Raw genomic sequence first — 20,768 nt, forward strand, 5'->3', positions numbered from 1 at the left:
TGGTCTGGGGCAGAGGCTGGGTAAAGAGTATGCTTTAAATGCTCCCCCAAGTGACTCTAATGCATAGTCAAGGAGGAGACCCAATCCTTCAATGGGTTTTCCTAGATTTTAGCTCCAGCTTATTGAGGGCTTATTACAAGCCCATTTTCTGCCACTTTGTACACACTTTCTGGACAACTAGTGCTACCTGCATTGCACACAAGAGGAAACTGAGGCTTACAGAGGTTGAGTAACTTGTCGAAGGTCGAACAGCTCATGTGAGGAAGAGAAAAAATTTGTAGCTTTGATCATTTGCCCCCTTGTTCCCTCCAACATAACACACTGCCTTTCATTGGTTTATGGAATGGCTATAATACACTGACATCAGAATTAGGCTAACTAATCAAATTTGGCCAGATTCCCAGTTTTACTAATTCCTAGAATGATTAAAAGAGTTTCTTTATGGGAAACAAATCTACTACACTCCATCAGTCAGCGGACTCAGTTTCATGCACTATCTTGGGTCAAATTCAACTGACATAATTATGGAAATAAATCTCAGCACATTTATTTAGAGCCCCCTACCCATGACCCATAGCCAAATTTAGTACAACATCCTTGGGTTTGAAATCAATCTTTGTGTCCCAAAGCAATTAAGAAATTGCCAGAATTTTTTGGAATAAATCATGCTGATTCTGTTTTAAGAAGCACCCTAGTTAGACATTTTAATTAACTCCAACTATAGGCCAATAAGGCACTTGTAGAAAAGCCAACAATTAGGTTCTCAAAAATGCTAATTTTCTTTTCCCAGAAGAAACATTTCTAGTCCAAAGTGTTATAATGTGACCAGGTGGTAAAGTTGTAATGTCTCTGAGCAATTTCTTGCACTTCCTCAGGGAGTTAACCTATTAGTGGGGTAAAAATTTCACATGTGGAGAATTGGAAATATTGCCCAAGACTTATTACATAGTCACTGAAAATACTCTAAGAAATTTATTAAATATACTCTCAGGATACTTATTCTGCAGGTATTCAGTTTACTTGTTCAGTTTTATGATCAGTGTCAGACCATAGGTTTAGAATATTGTACTTTTAAGATACAGATGGTAAATATCTCTGGTCATGGGATTATTGGTCTCTAATGGAGTTTACACATCAGCAAGACATTATTCATATATCTTTGACTGAATTTAAGGATATGTTGACTACTTTGAATTTTTTTACTGGTTTATTTGTTAAAATTTGTAAGTATTAGCTTCAACCTTTATTTCCTGGCTTATTGCTCACATTTGGTTTGTTCTCCTGTACTGAATTTCTGACCTTGATCTACTGTTGTATCTTCCTTCACAGCAGGCTCTGTTGATCCACCAGTAACTTTTTCAGTGTCTGATCTCAGCTTGCTTTTAGTTATTCTAACTCCAGGTAGGTGCTAAAAGAAATAACAGAAACACTCTATTCAACATTACTTATAAGAACCATGAAGGCAGCTTGTATCTGAGTGACCTAGAGCAGAGACGTTCTTACTTTAATGAATTAGTCCACCATCCATGATTCCTACAAAAGGTCCCCCAATCCATCTCCAAAACAGGCTTTCACAAGCCTTGGTAATCCTAAGATTGACTGTGTCTTATGACTATATGACCATGGGGATTCTACTCAAGATTTCTTGAGACCCATTTTATTGAAAACTTCCCTTCACCCCTATTTCATTGTGTTTTGAACAGGCATCATCCCATCATCTTTATTGCATTCCAGCTGACTGTACCCTTGCTTCAGAGTGCTAATTTGCTGCCCAGAGAATTAATGCAGAATGCCGAATATCAACCTACTGTGTATCTTTAATGGTATTCAAGAAATTGGGGTTTTATCTGGAGCATTAGTTCTGCAAAATAACCTTGTTTACTGACTGGACAGATATAAATAGAGTAAAATAAACTTGTGGTTACTTTACTGGTCAAAGTACACTGTCCTTTAAAACACAGATAATGTTATCACTGTCTTTGAGGTTAATTAGCATTTTTCATTTGTTTTGCTAGTCTACTGGAACGTAAAGGAAAAGTTCTATTACAAATGTGTGTTCTAAAAGTTCTATTACAGGGCTTCCCTGGTGGCGCAGTGGTTGAGAGTCTGCCTGCCAATGCAGGGGACACGGGTTCGAGCCCTGGTCTGGGAAGATCCCATGTGCCGCGGAGCAGCTGGGCCCGTGAGCCACAATTACTGAGCCTGTGTGTCTGGAGCCTGTGCTCCGCAAGGAGAGGCCGCGACAGTGAGAGGCCTGCGCACCGCGATGAAGAGTGGTCCCCGCTTGCCACAACTAGAGAAAGCCCTCGCACAGAAACGAAGACCCAACACAGCCATAAATAAAAAAAAAAAAAAAAAAAAACTTAAAAAAAAAAGTAAAAAGTCTATAAAAGTTCTATTACAAATGTGTAAGAGTTCTATTACAAATGTTTTTTGTTAACATCTTTATTGGAGTATAATTGCTTTACAATGGTGTGTTAGTTTCTGCTGTATAACAAAGTGAATCAGCTATACATATACATATATACCCATATCTCCTCCCTCTTGCATCTCCCTCCCACCCTCCCTATCCCACACCTCTAGGTGGTCACAAAGCACTGAGCTGATCTCCCTGTGCTATGCAGCTGCTTCCCATTAGCTATCTATTTTACATTTGGTAGTGTATATATGTCCATGCCACTCTCCCACTTCGTCCCAGCTTACCCTTCCCCCTCCCCATGCCTGCATTCTCTACGTCTGCGTCTTTATTCCTGTCCTGCCCCTAGGTTCTTCAGAACCATATAAATGTGTTTTTGTTCAGAGTAGCTGCATGCTACAGATAAATAATTTTAAATTTTTTATTCTCAAATCTAAGGAGAAAACAGAAGTGTTTACCAGGGTATTTTGCTTGATTATAAGTAATCTATACATAACACTACATTATACTATATAGACTAATAAAGGCTGAATAAGACATCGCTAGTTGACTAGTTTTAAGAATTTATGATGTAGCCTTCAAGACTATTATGTCAGAATGACACCCTCTATGAATGAAAAATAAAACACATAATTAGTTTGACTCTTGTGGCTATTGATCAAATTGATACTTGTAATTCAGCTGTTCAATGTGGTAAAACAGTGATTCTTTGGGCTTGTGTAATAATGCAGCATACTTAGTAAAGTATAAAATTAGGCAAAAACAGTTGTTTATGTATTCATCTTCCCACTCGAGGAATGAAAGTCTGTGACGATTGTCAGTTGCTGCCCACTTTATTCACTTTGGCATATCTGAAAGATTCTTTAAGTTGGGATTTTATAAAGAAAACACAAAAGAGAACTGAAATCATGCTGTACATTAATACATATAACTATATCTAAAATATGTATATTTTATTAATCAATTAACTTATAAAATTATAATTATAAAATTATATACAAGTTAAAAAATTTTTATATATATGTATATATAGATAGATAGATAGTCTAAATGGTTCAGTTACATGGGTCTTGTAATACAAACAACATTTAGATAACAGATAACCAGGAAGCAGGCTCTCACTAGAGAATCTGCCAGCACCTTGGATCTTAGACTTCCAGCCTCCAGATGTGTAAGAAATTAACTTATGTTGTTTACAAGCCACCCAGTCTATGCTATTTTGTTATAGCAGCCAGAACAGACTAAGACACCACACCAACACCAACAAAGGCAAACAGCACGCACACCAGAGCAGCTAGAGCTATGTTCATTGGCAGAAACTCATGGACAATCCAGTCACTCAGTGGACTAGGGTAACTGATTGCCTTGAGCACTGGTTGGAGTTGCTTCCCCTAAGGATCTGCCAGATGCCATCTTGTGCTCTGGGAACAAGGCTGTGGGGGTTTAGCCTCAATCAAACCAACCCTTACCTCTCAGTGTTGAAAATTCATTTCCTCTTTAAATCATCTCGACAACGTAATGAGATAGGTGCTATCCTTGCAGTTATTTTTACAGAGGTATTAACAGATGCTCAAGGTGTTGAAATATTTTTACAAGGTATTTCATACATTCAAATAGAAATGTGAATCTTGAACCCAGTTCTCTAATAATATGACCCATGCACTAAGCTTCTATAATTTTGGTAGAGACTACATTTCTATCTTAGCAAACATTCAGGAAACAAATGTGCTTCAATCATTTATAACTGCTTTCATTTTTGTTTGCATGAATGTAACTGAATCTTTCTCCTACATTTTCTTTCATAATATAGCTAGACAATTATAGGTATAACTAAAATATACAGATATATAGACATAGCTCATCTATACATATAACACATATAAAATATGTTATTTCTGGGGGAGATGCATAAACAGTAATTTGGTGATGTACACCTTACACCCCACCCTGAATTAATCTCTTCTAGAGTAAAAATAACTCTATGAGGTTATAAAAGAGTTGCTTCTAGTCTGTCATTATCTTCATCAGCTTGGCATTCTCTGGGACCCTTAGTGTTACTCTCAGCTATTTCTTCACAATGCATACAAATTGTGCCATCATTTCTATGACAAAGCTTTTCTCTCGGGTGAGTTTCTCATAGACGACCTCTCTCTCTCTCTCTTCCCCAATCTGTGCATGTTTTCTTTATTCTCTCTTTCTTTTTCTTTCTTTCTTCCCCTTGATAAAATTGTGAATGGCATGGAGAAGATTTGAGAGGGAGGAGGTCAAAATGCACTGGAAAGCAATTCTTACTTTCTACCTGAAAATCTTTAGTGAGAAAAACTCTCCTGGCTGAGTCAAGAAATGGTTTCATATGAAAAAACAAAACAAAGCAAAATAACAAAAACCCTACCAATCTCTTGATTACTTCATGATTTTGGTGTTCTCTTATTGCTGCATCTATCCTAGGCTGTGGCATGGATTTTAAATAGCCAAAGTAAAGATTTCAATCACATTCAGTTAGGTTTACCTGTTTTTTTCATACTTTCAGAAAGTGGGTTTTTTTTTTTAATGTTTATTTATTTGTCTGCACCGCATCTTAGTTGTGGCACACAGGATCTTTAGTTGTGGCATGTGGGATCTAGTTCCCTGACCAGGGATCAGACCCAGGCCCCCTTCATTGGGAGCATGGAGTCTTAGCCAATGGACCACCAGGGAAGTCCCAGAAAGTGGGGTTTTGTTTTGGTTTGTTTGTTTGTATGTTTTCTTCAGCAATTCCAGGTTGCCGTTTCTGTAAATGTCAGCTTGGTTGACATCAAAAGCAAGAGGCTCCTACTAGATTACACACAAAGCCACATGTGCCACCATGCCAGGCTTGGTAGAGAAAAATTTGTTCCATATTTTCTTTCTGCATGTTGGGTTTTACTGGCACTCCTTCCTGGGAGCATAGTTAGCAAAGATTAGCTCAAGCAACCAAGGAAAAGAGAAGATAGTTATAGCCCTCCTCCTTCCTCTGCTTGTGAGATGAAAAAATACAGCTGTCCACTTCTGCTCATCTCCATCACGTTTTTGATAGTAGGGCGCCTACACACACTATGCACTTCACCCCATCTTTCATGGCCAGTAAACAACTATTCCCCACATTCTTTCCCCTCATTGCCTGAAACTTCCAGGGACATTTACAAACCATTTCGAGTTCATTTTGTGACAAACATCCCTCCTCACTCCAACTCTTTCCTGAGGACACTTGTCTCCTAGGCTGAGACCATCTGACTCTGTTCCACTCGATTCCTTAGGCTGTTCCAGATCCACATAATTAATATGTTAAATCTCACTGCATATTAAAGTGATCTCTAAACATCTTAACTCTTTGACTGTTGACAACAAGATCATACACGTAATCCAAGAAAGTTCTTTCATTTTACAGATGAAGAAACTACAGGACAACTACACAGAGCGATCTGAAGCCAGGTGACGATGGGACCAGATCCTTCTTAGAAACGTGAATTTTAAGGCTGCAAGTGTCATCACTGAAAAGTAGTTGATTAGACAGGCACCTTTCATTCCATGTGTTTTGATTTATTTTAAATGGCCTGCATTCGATTTTCACACTGATACCATTCTCTTCAAAAATGACTCAGAATATTGCATTTGCTCCTGTTAATGCTGAGTCTCTGCAAAATACATCATCGTTCAGCTGAAATCAGCGTTTTGACAATGCCCTTCCCATTCTGACTGTCACTATGACTTAGCTGGGTAATTCCAAACCATAGTCTTTATCTATTTGTTCAGGTTTTCCTTTCTTCTTATCCGTCTTGTCAGAAGAATGAGTTTTTTTTTTTTTTGGCATAAATCTCTTTTCTGTTTTACCTGATTGCAACTTACACTTCATATCTGGTCCCCATCAGCCTCCTAGTCAGTGTGTCCTTTTCTGTCAACAGTGGGATTATATATCATCCAGAACAATAATTTTATATTTTTTCAGCTTTTCTATTTTGTTTAGTGCATTTGCTCAAAGTATCCTACTTTATTTTTTTTCTTTCTTTTTTCTTTTTAAATTAATTTTTATTGGAGTATAGTTGCTAAAGTATCCTACTTTAAAAAAATTGTATGCATAGCATTGCTGATTTTTCATATAAAATATTGGACAATACAATGCTGTTTATGTTATCAAATCTTGTAGTCTAGGACTATACAATGAGTTGTTCATTATTTTGATATTTCAAATCTACAAACTCCCTTCCTAAACATCTTACATTTATATAATAGTTATCTTTTCCAAAGGACATTCACCTGCATTATTTTATTTGTTCATCACAACACCCCACAAGTTAAGCAGATAGGCAGATGGTGTTGGAATAATGCTTTATAAATGTGAAAGTTCTGACTCAGAGACATTATAAGTGACAAAGTCAGAGTTAGCCAACAAAAAGCCAAAAGGATCCATAAAAAAGAACAAAATTTTGCCATTTGCAGCAATATGGATGGACTTGGAGGGCATTATGCTAAGTGAAATATGTCAAAGACAAATACTGTATGATATCACTTATATGTGAAATCTAAAAAATACAGCAAACTAGTATATACAGCAAAAAAGAAGCAGCCTCACAGATACAGAGAACAAAACTTGTGGTTACCACTGAGGGGGAAGGGGAGATTTTTTGTGAAAAAATACATAAAATAAAATTTTACAAAAATAAGCTAACTTTATATACTTCACATTACTTATATTGAAGATGTTTTTAATTAATAAATGTAGACTTTTATTGTTATTATTAACCATATTATTACTGATTACACTGGTTATATTTTATTAATCTTGTACTATTTATCAATTTCATAACACTAGGAATATAAGTTGTCTCCAATTTTTGTTTTTATAATGAATACTGCTTTTCATTTTCATATATAATATTCTCTACTTGTCAAAAAACTTCTTTCAATTAAATTTTTCCTTATATATCATTGTAATCTATTCTTTCCTATGGTTACATTCTACAACAGACAAGAACGACCTACTTCCTCCTGTACCAGTATTCTCAATGTAAAGTTATATTTTTTACCTGAGTGGTGGACACATTTTTGTAGTAATAGCAGTAGTAAGAGTCTTTCCTCTGCAAAGATACATTCATGTGTAAAACACAATTCTCAATATTTTTAAAAATTAGGGAGTTCCCTCTGGTCTAGTGGTTAGGATTCTGGACTTTCACTTCCATGGTCCAGGTTCAGTCCCTGGTCAGGGAACTGAGATCCTGCAAGCCACATGGTGCAGCCAATAAAAAAATAAAAAATTAAAAATTAAACTAATTTTAAATTTCTATCATATAATTTGAAAGTGTCGATTTGTTCTTAAAACATTGAAAATATTCATAAAGTTTGTTTCTTTCATCTCTTTCTCTTTGTCTATAGTGACTTTCTTCCTTTATTCTAGATTCCCCCAAAACCCTACTTGTATTGACTACTGGCTTTACAGTCACTCCCATCTCACCTTCAGTATCTACTCTGGATGTGTCTCATTTCTCTCCAGGCACAGCCAAGGCCCAGGAAATGTGATGGCAAAGGTAAGATTCTTTTTAAACAGTAGGGAGCAAAAGAGAATGAGAAATTCACATGTTAAAGCGTTTATTTCTCTTCCATAACTTTAAAATATCTTCATAAAGATAACACGCCATGGAGGTTGGAAAATGTGAGGTTTTTCCAAAGATATAGAGAAATCTGATGTAGAAGTTTGAGATGGATACTAGGATAAAACTGTATACAAAGTGTACAATGCCTTGAATACACTAAAATAAAACCTAACAACCAACCAGGGCAATTTTGTAGTTCAGGAAACGTCTCTCTGTAGTTATAGAACTGGAAAGTGTTGGAGATCAAAAATCATGCATTTCATAAATAATTTGGGTCCTTATTAGTAGAAAGAGAGGAAGGGAGGGAGGGAGGGAGGGAGGGAGGGACGGAGAGAGGGAGGGAAAAGCAATGCAGAAGAAAATATGGAGAAAGTCATTGAAAATTATTTATATCTCCCATATTCTCCTCTCTACCCCTGAGTTTTTCTAAGAAATACTTTCCACATGTAACCTGTTAAAAAGTTAGTGATTAAGCAGTAAAGTATCTTTATATAAATCTGAGATTTCTTGAATTCAATTCCTATTTGAGTATCTCTTAAAAGTACAAAACATTGGACAAAATCCTTTAAATAGTTAAAAACTGTAGAACTGTACATTTCTGCTTCTGGTAGAGTTGTAAAGATAAGACATAAGTCAAAACAGATTATAAATAATAATAAAAATCTATTCGAAATTTTACTCTCCTGCAATCATATGTACCTTGAATTCAGCTAAAAATTGGGAGGTAAATATCTATAGAGATCTTTCACAGGAAAGCAAATGATATGTTCCGATTGTTAAGAACTAAATCTCAAGGACTTTTACACTGTATATATTCTGAGCCTACTTATACATATTTTAGGCAAACATTTCATAATCACAGTTATACAATTAAGTTCTTAGCGAATTAGTGGTGATTACAGACACTGCTATAAGAGGCCAAACTACCAATAAAAATCTGTAATGAAAACAACAAATAAAATTACGAAGCAGACAAATATTTCTCAGTACTCACTGTAGTTTTCCCATTAGTAACTTCTCAGAGCAACTTTATAGTATAACACTAGTGATATATATCACTAGTGATATAAGCCACCAAGAAAACTAAAAAATTACCATTTTTTAAATTTCAAAAGTCACAGAAATATATTGTCTATTTTAGAAATTTTTTTAATCTACAATGGTTAAAATAAGTTTAAGACAAAAAGGAGTAAATTTCCAGTTAGCCAGAAAGCTTAGCTTAACAGAATAAATTATTTCCCAAAGGTTTTGAAAAGCAGAGCTTTTATTCAATAGAAAGAAATCTGAATAACAATAAAGTAGTAATATGCCACAAGGTAAAATATGATTAAACCTTTGAATGAAATATACAGGAAATTGCTCTTGGAGCTCAGAATAAGCCTCAGTGTGATGGGAAGTTGACACTTCTGAGAGTTTTCAACTAGGTATTGAAGGATAGAAGAGATTTGGATAGGCAAACAAAAAAGGGAAAACTCAATAGGAGAATGAAATTGCTGATGCCTTATCAAGAATTTTAATAAATGTGTTGCATATCAAGAGGCAAGGAGTAAAGAGAAGAAGCTGATGCGAAGAGTATTCATACGTGGGAATGATGAAATATAAGAAGAAGATTATATTTATCTTTTGGGGAAGATTTTTTATCGTTTGTATTTCAACACTTGGGAATAAGAAGTTATTAAATGTTTGTTTTGTAGGGAAATTATACAACAAAAATGGTGCTGGAAGAGTTGAATGTGGCATCACTATTTGGGATAGAGAGAAATTTAATTGGGATGAAGTATAGAGAAAAAAGAATGGCAAAGAAAAAACCATTAATAAAGATATTAATAAGAATCCAGACTTAACATCTCCAGTGGGAAGGGAAGGAACCCTTTTCAACCCACGGGGTGTTCAGAGGTGACCCCATTTATTTCGCAATAAGGCCCCTTAGGGAAGGGAAGGCAGGTAACTTGTCCAAGGTCACACCCCTAGTTAATGCTGAAACCAAAGTCCTGGTTCTCAGCCCAAGGATGTTTTCTATTATAATAACTATGTAAGTTATGTTTCTTTAATTTTTTTCTAAAAAGCATTAGCCTTCAGAAACTGGGCTAGAAGCCAAGAATTAGAGATTTCATTTCCCAATCTACCCAGAATGGTCCTCTTATTGTCAACTAACCTGACTGTGCCTTTCCCCTACACCTCTTAAATTAAGATCCTAAGAACGTTTCTTCCAGATAAATATCTGTTGAGGAGAAATGCTGTTCTTCTAAGAATGAGGCCATGTAAATGTGATTTGCAAATATAGCCTGTTGTAAAATACACAGAAGTCAGCCAATTATCTTCGTGTTATAATGGATTTTGGCATGAATATCATGAAAGGAGATGTGCATTACTCACAAAAAATGTGGTTTTCATATATATAATTTCAATTTAATGTCTAAGGAAACTTAGGTTTCCACCGAGCCAGCAATAAATTTTCACTTAAAAAAATTTAGAAGAGGAATATATATAATTAAAAAGAACAAAAAAGGGACTGTCTCCAGACCATTTCCAACCTTTTATTACCTAGTAACAATTACTTTTTCTTTTCTTTCTTTTTGTGCTTCTCTGTTCATTTAGCTTAGTGCTGAGTCAGCAAAGACCTTTTTAAGAAGTTCAAATGAGTCTGTTTTCTTCCTTGAGTTACCTTTAACCTGCTGTTTGACAACACCAAGGCATTTTATTCTTTTTAGCAATTTGGTAAGGATTTTATTTTGATGAGGTTTTTTTTTTTTTTTTTTTAAGATTGCTTTTTATTAATTTATTAATTTATTTATTTTATGGCTGTGTTGGGTCTTCGTTTCTGCGTGAGGGCTTTCTCCAGTTGTGGCAAGCGGGGGCCACTCTTCATCGCGGTGCGCAGGCCTCTCGCTGTCGCGGCCTCTCTTGTTGCGGAGCACAGGCTCCAGACGCGCAGGCTCAGTAATTGTGGCTCACGGGCCCAGCCGCTCCGCGGCATGTGGGATCCTCCCAGACCAGGGCTCGAACCCGTGTCCCCTGCATTGGCAGGCAGACTCTCAACCACTGCACCACCAGGGAAGCCCCTTGATGAGGTTTTATTTGCGTAAGATAACACATCCTTCTTGAGGTGCTATTTTTCATTTCCCTTCTGTTTAACCTCAGTTATTTCCAAGATATTTTCCCAGGGTTCCCTGTTGGAATAGATCTCCTTTTACGTTTCTACTTTCATTTGGTAATACTGTTAGGTTTTGTGACTGATTTTTACCCCCAAATTCCCAAAATCACCCATGCAAAGTGGCTATTTCCTTTGTATCCTGAAGATAATCCTCACATAAAGTGCAACACCGACCATCTAAAAAAAAGGGGGTCAGCAAGATGAACTTCAAAGGCCTTTTCTCTGTTCTTTTAAAGCCATGTTTTTCCCCCAGGTGCTGTGTTTCTTTAATGGAGTTTTCAATTTACTTTATGCTTCTGTCTTTTTTGTGATCTGGAAACAGGGAGTATGAAATAAACAAAAGCAGAGATTCCTATTAGGGCAGCACATGGAAACACTGCTGGTATTATTGAACCCTGCTATGGTTTTATGTCCTAACCTTTATTATTTTTGCCACATTTGTGGGTTTGGCACTTAATTATCTCGAAAAGTTCAATACAAGGAAAGAGTTGACTTGACAGGTAGACAGAGCAGAGCGATGGAGAATCTCAGAGCAGGTGGAATTAAAGAGACAAGCCAGCAAATGAATAGTAGTGACTAGGTAATCTGTCAGCAGATAATAGGGCCCTGGGCAGATGTCTGGGGAATTGAAACTAGGAGGCAAGATCTGTAGTCCTGCAGAATAGGCTACTGATAACAGACATTTAGGTACTCACACAGTAGCTAATCACAGATAAGAACAAACAAAGCTGGACAAGAATCCAGGCACCAGAAGTAGAATATTAGTTAGGATGTGTCTTCAGAATCTGAAGCTCACCATTCCTAGGTGTGGAATTTGGGTCCAATATTTTTGATGATTCACAACCATGGGAATGTGGCAAAGGAATCCTCAGTGTGAAACTCTTCATCATTTTCTCTTTTCCTGAGGTCAGGACTGACCTAGTGTCTGGGGCCAGTCTAAGTCTTTGGATGGGTTGAAAGGTCCCAAATGTAGTCAGAAAAGGGTGGAGAAATGACCACTAGGGAATAGCTTGAGAAAAGTATTCAATGTAAATACAAAGTTAGAGACAAAACAGAGAAGGATAAACCATAAAACAAAATCAGACTATAAGCAAGCCCCCATAGTCAAATTAAAATATGGAAAACATTAAATATGAGAGAACCATTCTAGAGTTTCTCTGGTGAAAAATTACAACCATTTGCAATTAGTCTCTATGTTGCAAAGACTATATTTTGTTGGATAAAACATATCATTCCTTTCAATCCAGCAGTGCTTCAAAAGCAACTTGTCATATGTGGAGCACTGCGGTCAGTGACGGGGTGAGCAATCTCCCCTACGGTCATCTTTGCCTGAGTCTCCCCTCCCCTTACTTCAAACAGAATAATGACAGACTTCTCACAAGTGGATCCCTGGGCTCCCACAAGTCCATGTCCAGGGTATGTGGTCCTCCAGCCCTAACAGATTACCTCGAGAGAAACTGTGAGGACTGAGGCAAACTGGTTTAGGCTGTGGGCATTCCCATGAAGCATGGGTTTAACATCGAGATAGATACACCTACTGGCTATATGACCTTGACACTTACAGCCTCAAGTTCCCAAGCAATAAACTGAGAAGTGTATAATGAGAGGACACAAGAAAAGTGCCTGGAGCACATTAGACACAAAATCAAGTGTGATTCTCCTTACTCTATGTCAGTATAAAATACATTGAAGGATTAAATATATGTGTTCCCCCCACCAAAAGACAAATGTGACTGCTTCTGAAACTGGAGAGCAGCCTAGAAAATCCCAAACAGTAACTCTGTCCAGCTTGACTCTAAAAGATGCTCCCAATATAAAACCCATCGACAGCCCCTCCGTTTGGTACATCTTGTTGCTAACAGGCCTTCCTTATTGTTCTCTCAATGACAGTGGCTCCTAAAGGGGACAAAGTGGCCATAATATCAGTGGGAGTACCTGGCAGTCTCCATTCATACTCATGCATTCATTCACATATTCATAATTTTGTTGAGTAATTATGGTTAGCCTGGTGATGTATTAGCCTCTGAGGCAACAATGGTAATAAAAACAAGCAAACAGAGTTCTAACTCCTCCAAGTCAAGTGAGGAAGACCGACATCATCTGCCTATAGAGACATAAGTATTGCTTAATTTTCTTACATAACAGTCAAGAGGAAAGCAGAATAGTCCTCTACATCAGCTCTGTCCTGTCATTAATGTCACAGAGCCCTCTGTCCCCATCCATGTCATCTTTACCATGTAATTTTTATCCTAATTGCCTTAAGATAGCTTTTCCATTTTCAGTTTCATTTGCACATTTCAGATAAGAAGAAGAAAAGGAATAATAAAGCAAGGAAGTTAAACTGGGAAAGGAAAACTTTCTGAAAAAATGCCCAACATATAGATTTAATTCTCATTGGTCAAAAGGTGTCACCAGGCTACCATCCTGCAAAGGAAGCTGGGGAAACAGTGTTTCAGTGGGCACGTCACTACCCCAGAGCATACCCAGTTTTCTCAATAAGGCAAAATGGATACTGACTAAGCATCTAGCAATCCCTGTCACATCATACATCACCTTTGTGGAGATAAGGACCTATCCAAAACAGTTGGCCTAACCTGATTAAACAACTCTCTGTATCAACTAACTCTTGATAAGGAATGGTTAGAAGTGGAGATTCTGGAATCTGACTCATGGGTTCAAACCCTAGCTCTGCCACTTGCTATCTCTGTGACTTAGGACAAGGTATTTAATCAGACTACACCTTAACTTCCTCATTTTTAGAGATAATAAGAGTTCTTATCTCACGGCACTGATATGAGGCTTGGTTAGGTGGCTATAGATTGAGCATTAAGATACCAAATGGCACTGTAGGCATTTACTGTATTAGCTGTATTTTATATTAATCAAGCAATCATTTTGTCCTGCTTTGGTTTCCCACATATATTTCCCTACTGAACAGAAGTGAATGGATCATTGATGAGATTAATTCCTGTTGGCATGGCAGCTGTGTCTCCACTGTACTTGAATCCATTTGTTCTTCTGGCATATATCCGTTTTGTGTGAATAGGGTAACAGTGCATTTAAGAAAACCAAATAAATCTGTGCCACATAAAATTTCTGAACTTGCAGAGCTGAAAAATAAGATTTTTTTTAATGGGGTGAAAACAACCTGTAAGGTGGGCCCCGTAAGTGGCAATGATAATAACGTGCATATTGCTCCTCTCTTTTTCGACTCTGAGAATCTCATATTCTTTTTATTACCTTATTATTAAAAACACTTATTAGGTCTCGGGAAACACTCTCTTTGAAAGGCTCTTTAAGCCCAAGGACCCACCATAAGCAGGTTGGAGGGCCAGCTCTGTGATTCTGAGTCTGGTTCTGTCACTGACCCTCAGCTGGGCAATCTACACTCCATTCCTGGGTCATTAACTTTCTGTACAGCTGCAGAATACCCCACGGAATGCTTAGCGGTCGGGCACTTTGCCCTGATCAAACTCATAGCTATTTCTTTACTGCATCACAGTTGCACAATACTAAACCTATGTGTCTATTTAAGCTCAAATTACTACTGGCAAGTGAGTTAGTCACTGGGAACAACAGAGACACATGTGTGTAATTTTTTTTGAGACTGGCCTGAGCTTTGGGATACTTGAGTTACTTAAGGGCCCTTTGGTTTGAAAAATCTGTTACTAGTTCCTAAGCAAAGATCATTATGTGCAAACTGCAAATGATGTATCTTATAGAATTTGAGTGTGATTTACTAATTATCAGGGAGGCCCTACACTATTTCTTACTGCTCTTTTAATAGATTGGAGTTGTTCGACATTTCTCAAGGGGTATTATTGGTACATGGATGGGGTAATTCTTCATCATTTAGAATACCTTGTCTCCACCCACTAAGTCCCATTTGCCCTTATAACAGGTAGCTATTGCTATAAAATAAACAGCTATAAAATGCAATAAAGTAAAATAATAAATACTCATTTCTCAGGCATTTGAAGGCTGTTGGGGGTAGCTCTGTTCATCTCTGGTGGGCTTGCTTATCTATCTGATGGTCTCAAAGTCCCTACTCCAGGTGATCTTGCCTGGGGCAGCTCTGTTCCATGTGTATCTCATCCTCTTCCCGGAACCAGAGGGTTAGACTAGGCAAGTCCTTCCCTTGAAAATGGCAGAAGTACTAAAGTAATCAAAAACACACAAGTTCTTCAGGCCCAGGATGTTAGGAGCTGGCACATCAAAATGTCTGCTTCACTATTATGGTCCAAAGCAATTACATCATTGAGCCCAAATTCCAGGGATGGAAGAGGAAATGCAAAGTTAACTATCAAAGCCTTTATATGAGTTTCCTTTCGCTGCTGTAACAAAGTGCCACAAACTTAGGCTTAAAACAACACACATTCATTCTTTTTCAATACTGGAGAGTCAGAAGACCAAAATCGATTTCAACAGGACAAAATCAAAGTATGGTCTGGGTTGTTCTTCTCTGAAGGTAGAGGAGAATCTGTTTTCTTCTCTTTTCCAGATCCTAGAGCTGCGTTCATTGCATTTTGTGGGTCATGGCTCCTTCCTTCCTTCCTCTTCATAGGGAGCATTGATCATAGCATCTAGCATTGGTGATCACATGTCTTCTCCTGTGTCAAATCTCCCTTTGCCTCTCTCTTATAAAGACATCTGTGATTATGTCAAAGGCCCACTAGAATAATCCCGGGTAATCACCCAGAGTAACATTCACAGGTTCCAGGGATGAGCACCTGCACATCTCTGGGGGCCATTATTCAGCTACTGGAGACTTGGACATAGAGAGGGCTGAAGCACTGGGGCCAGTACTGCAATCTCTCACACACCCACTCACTGGAACCCCCAAACTTCCTCACACATTTCTAAATGTTTCTGGAAGGCAGAACCACCCTCAGGAGAGAGTCTTGTTTAGTAGTATTTAGTACTTTAAGAATGGGAAGGAAAAAAAGAAAAGAAAAAAAAGAAAAATTCTGCAAAGTCTTAGATGTAGGTACTAAATATTCCAGCAGGCAAAATTCAAATTGTCAAGGAAGAGATGGCATAGTGATATAATCCAGAGATGTGTGGGTCCCTCACTCAGAACTCATGAGACTGAATATAGTAATAAACCTGCAAATCAGTTTTCATTCATCAAATATATCTTATGGATATCTTCTAAACACTGGAGATAGAGCAGTGAAGAAAATGGACAGAAATACCAGACCTCATGGGTTCATATTTGTGTATTTCGATTGGAAGCAGCGGAGCAGAGTCCGGGAGCAGAAAGAGGGCAGGTAGTGGAGGGGCTGAGCAAGAGGAAGCGTCTGGGTCAGAGAGGGTGCTTTGGCCAGTGCTGTATGCCTTTAGACAGTTCTAAAGAGACTGGTTCTTATCCTGCATGAGCCAGGAGCTCACTGGAGGGCTTGTAGCAGAGGCTCATCATAACGTGACTTCTTCCAGAGCAAGAACAGCACTCGGGGGCGTCGGAGAGCAGGGTGCAGGCAAGGCTGGTTACTAAACTCAGGCAACAAGCCAGAGGGAGGCAAGAACTGACAGGGGCTTAGGCTGGAGTGGCAGCGGTAGAGGTGGGCCAAGAGGAATGGCGCCGTGTTCAAGCTCCATGTTAGTACTTTTGTACTAAGAAGTAAACCTTCAAAACCCTACAAGCGTATGAACACATTGAAAGTGATCCTTCAGATCACTTCCTCTCATCCCACCTCCTCAAATCCTACTCTGCTCCCAGAGGGAAGCACAGTTAATTAGTGCCTCCATGTGTATATGAGACTATGGGACATGAGTGAAAACACACACACACACACTCACATGTAATATATAAACACACATGTGTATATATACTTGTGTATGTTTAGTAGAAATGTGATCACGCTGTACATATTTTTCCACAACTTGCATTTTTTACTCGGTATTTTTTTAAGGTCTTTATTAAAAACAACTGCTGTTATTTAACTGTCTGGGTTCAAAACTGGCTTTTCTAGTTACTAGTTTTGCAATTTTAGCTTAATTCTTTAATTTCTATAGGCCCCAATATTCCTATCAACAAAAAATACAATAGCTGAATCATGTCATCCCAACTCGCCACCACACATGCAGGACCTCGCTTTACAACACACACACACACACACGTACACACACACAGATACACACATACAAATACACACAGAGACACACACATATACACACACATACACTCACACGGACACACACACAGACACACACAGACACATACAGGCACACAGTGACACACACACTCACAGAGACACACACACATACACCACACACTCACAGAGACACACACACACTCACACAATTTTGGGGAAAACAGTGTACAAAGAGAGACCTAAGACAACAAAGTTCACTAAAAAAGCACAGAAGGACAGAAATTCTCAGCAGAGAATGAAAAAATACAGGAGCTAGAAGACATTTTAACAATCACCTTTTCATTCTGTTATCTGAAAAAATGATGCCAATGTTAAATGATTTATCTGGGATCACAGCTAGACATGCTAAGTACTAAATTAAAAATAAAAAAAAACACCTAGGAAAGGTATTTTTATTGCCTAAAAAAATACACCTCTCCCACATTGTCTGAAATTGCACCTACTCTTTAATTTAAAAATATTGTTTTCCTCAACTCTCAAGTTGCCAAATCACTATTTGTTAACCTGGGGGAAAGGACTTATGTTGTATGGCGTGGAAAGAATGAGAAGAGGAGTGAGCAACTACTTAAAAATGAAGCTTGACTGTGGAGAACAGACCAGGATGGGGTTGGAGTCAGGCCGACTATGGAGGGAGAACCAAGAGTCTGTGGTTTGGACCTTGTAGAGTAAAAGGTGAGAGAAGGTGCAAAAGGAAAGGAAACTCGTGTTAAAGATCAGCTTCACTAATCTTAAAATTTGGCCTAGGTCTAGAAATCTTTCCCCCAACATAAGATTATAATTTTACCTCTTCTTTATCCCTTTTTGCATGTTGCTATCTATTTTATAGAGCTTGTTTAGCATATATGATATGTGTGTGTGTGATGTCTGTGTGTGTGTGTGTGTGTGTGTGTGTGTGTGTGTGTGTGTATACGCATACCTATTCTCTGTTGTCTCATTAGCCTCCTTAATTTCATTTCTGATTCTCAGGTTCTGGATTAAGGCAATGCCCTAGCCCTGAAATATTTATTAATAAGTCAGAAAGACAAAGCAATAGAAGTGGCAGAACTTTTTAATTAGCTTCAATGAAAACACAGATAATAATTTAGCCCTAACCTGAGATGTCCTAAGCTCTTTAAATGGACAAAGTAGTGGAGAACTAAAATTTCTGAGCATCTGTTTAGGCTCACAAATTCATTGCCACTCTAAACAGATGTATAAAACTTTCTCTAGCATAGAAATACAACAAGCATGTAAGGAAATAATGTGAAAAATTTCACAAGAGGCACAAGCCTGCCTGGACCAATAAATTCACTCCAGCCCATCCGCCCCATAGCCCGCTTACTGCTTTCATTCTCCATCCAACAGTATTAGGAAAAATTTGCCTTTTTTTTTTTTTTTTAAACCATAAGATAGGACTTTAGCTAGGAATGGCTTTGAAAAAGTGTTTTGATGCAAGTTTGACAAAGCACACCTACCCCAGAGGAAATGCTGCTGGATATCTTATTTTCATCTTTAATTTTAGGCCATTTGTATTAGAGAAAAGAAAGTTCTTGGTAAGCCTGGGGTTTTTTTTCAACCCTGGTCTATTAAACACAGTTAATGTTGATTTATTGTTGGTGGGAACACAATTGGGAATGAGAGATGAAGATGAATCAGATTTCAATAAAGGATCTGTAGACTTGACCAAGGTAGAGATTAAGGGTGTGTGTATAAGAAGTGAAAATCAGATCTTCTCAGACTCCCATTCCAATTCATTCAGTGGCCTCTTGCTGTTCTTAGGGTTGTTCTTCCTTTGCCCTTAATATGGCCACAAAACTCAACGTGAGGGCTTCCCTGGTGGTGCAGTGGTTGAGAATCCGCCTGCCAATGCAGGGGACACGGGTTCGAGCCCTGGTCTGGGAAGATCCCACATGCCGCGGAACAACTAGGCCCGTGAGCCACAACTACTGAGCCTGCGCGTCTGGAGCCTGTGCTCCGCAACAAGAGAGGCCGCGATAGTGAGAGGCCCGCGCACCGCGATGGAAAGTGGCCCCCACTAGCCGCAACTAGAGAAAGCCCTTGCACAGAAACGAAGACCCAACACAGCCAAAAATAAATAAATAAATAAATAAATAAATAAAATTAAAAGAAACAAACAAACAAAAGACTCAACGTGAGCTGAGTCCTGCCATCTTCATCAGCTTTCTGAATACAAGTCAGACCAGCCACCTTTAACTTACTCCAAACCACTGTGCTCCTTATGGTCTTAGGGTCTCAGCCGGTTACTGGAATGCATTTCCTCCCATCCTCACCTAGTTAATTCCTAATCATCCTTCAAAACATATCTCCCCAAGACCTTGAAGAATTTCCTGAACCAGAGGTCCTTACCGCCATCCTGCATTTCCTGTGGCAGTAATATGTGAATTGAATTTGAGTTGATAATGTATCATGTAACTTTTTTGTTAAACGCCATGCTCACCCACAAGAATGTATTGCTACAAGGGCAAGGACTGTGTTTTTCTTGCTCACTGGTGGATCCTGGCTCCTGTTATACAACTTCATTCCGTGAGGGCAATGGATAAATGGCTGGTCAAGTGAATGAATGAAACGGTGGAACAAAGAACAGAAAGTAACAAAATTGTAGGTAATGAGGGTGCATCTCATATAAAAATCAACTATCCTATCACAGGATAGGGGATACTATCTTCACAGCAAAAACTGTTAAGCTGACCTAAGGTTTGAGAAAGCTAGAAGTCACTGCATGCCTGGAGCAGTGTACTGTGCCAACGACAACTGAGCTAAGATACTAGTCCTATTCCAACTGTGAATAGATGTTATATCTCAATAGCATGTTGTAGCGGAGGAAAAAGGTTCCCTTCTTTTCTCCTAGGTTCTTTGGCTGGTCTTATAATTAAATTGACATAAGACAGATTAACAAGAGAAAAACAAATTTAGTTTCATACTTTTGGGAGCCCCATAGAATATGAAGCAGTCAGTAAATAGAGGCTTATATCTGCCATCCTGAGCTAAGGAGAAGGGGTAGGGGTCTGGAGCTCCAAAGGAGAAGAAGACAGTTCACAGGAAGCTGAGAAGAGCAGCGTTTGGTTATCAACTGTCTGGCAGACCATGTAGATAAGTCTTTCTGGTATGAGAAGTTATCTCTGAAAATAGCTCTCTTCCTGGTACAGGCCCCCTATCTAAATTCCTTTAAGCAAGTAAGGGAGAGGTAAAAAGCTTTTCTCCCTCAGTCTGCTGGACCTTAATTTCCTTAAGCTCAAAACAAGCCACATACCATACTGGCATGTTTTGAGGTCACCTATTCTGTTCCATTTCAATGTTCAATTCTGAGCCTCAGAATTAAAGAAAACATTAAACTACTGAAGAAAAGCAGAGGGTGATGATACATGTCAAAGAGTAACAGTTGGAAGCATTTCAGTAGATATCTGAATAGCTATCTGAATCTCTGAAGAGCTATAATG

At 38.3% G+C, this 20,768-nt stretch overlaps 1 long non-coding RNA gene across 1 annotated transcript in view; it reads right to left on the reverse strand.

Moving 5' to 3' along the window:
• Positions 1 to 290: 290 nt before the first annotated feature.
• The window catches only part of LOC309611198, a 112,792-nt gene continuing 92,314 nt past the window's right edge, over positions 291 to 20,768 (reverse strand). Inside the window, exon 3 of the long non-coding RNA XR_014234384.1 lies at positions 291 to 1,408. This is a non-coding gene — a long non-coding RNA (uncharacterized lncRNA). The remainder of the gene's footprint in view (positions 1,409 to 20,768) is intronic.

This window comes from Balaenoptera borealis (genome assembly GCF_965194805.1).
Source record: "Balaenoptera borealis genome assembly, chromosome: 14".
Lineage (NCBI taxonomy): Eukaryota > Metazoa > Chordata > Mammalia > Artiodactyla > Balaenopteridae > Balaenoptera > Balaenoptera borealis.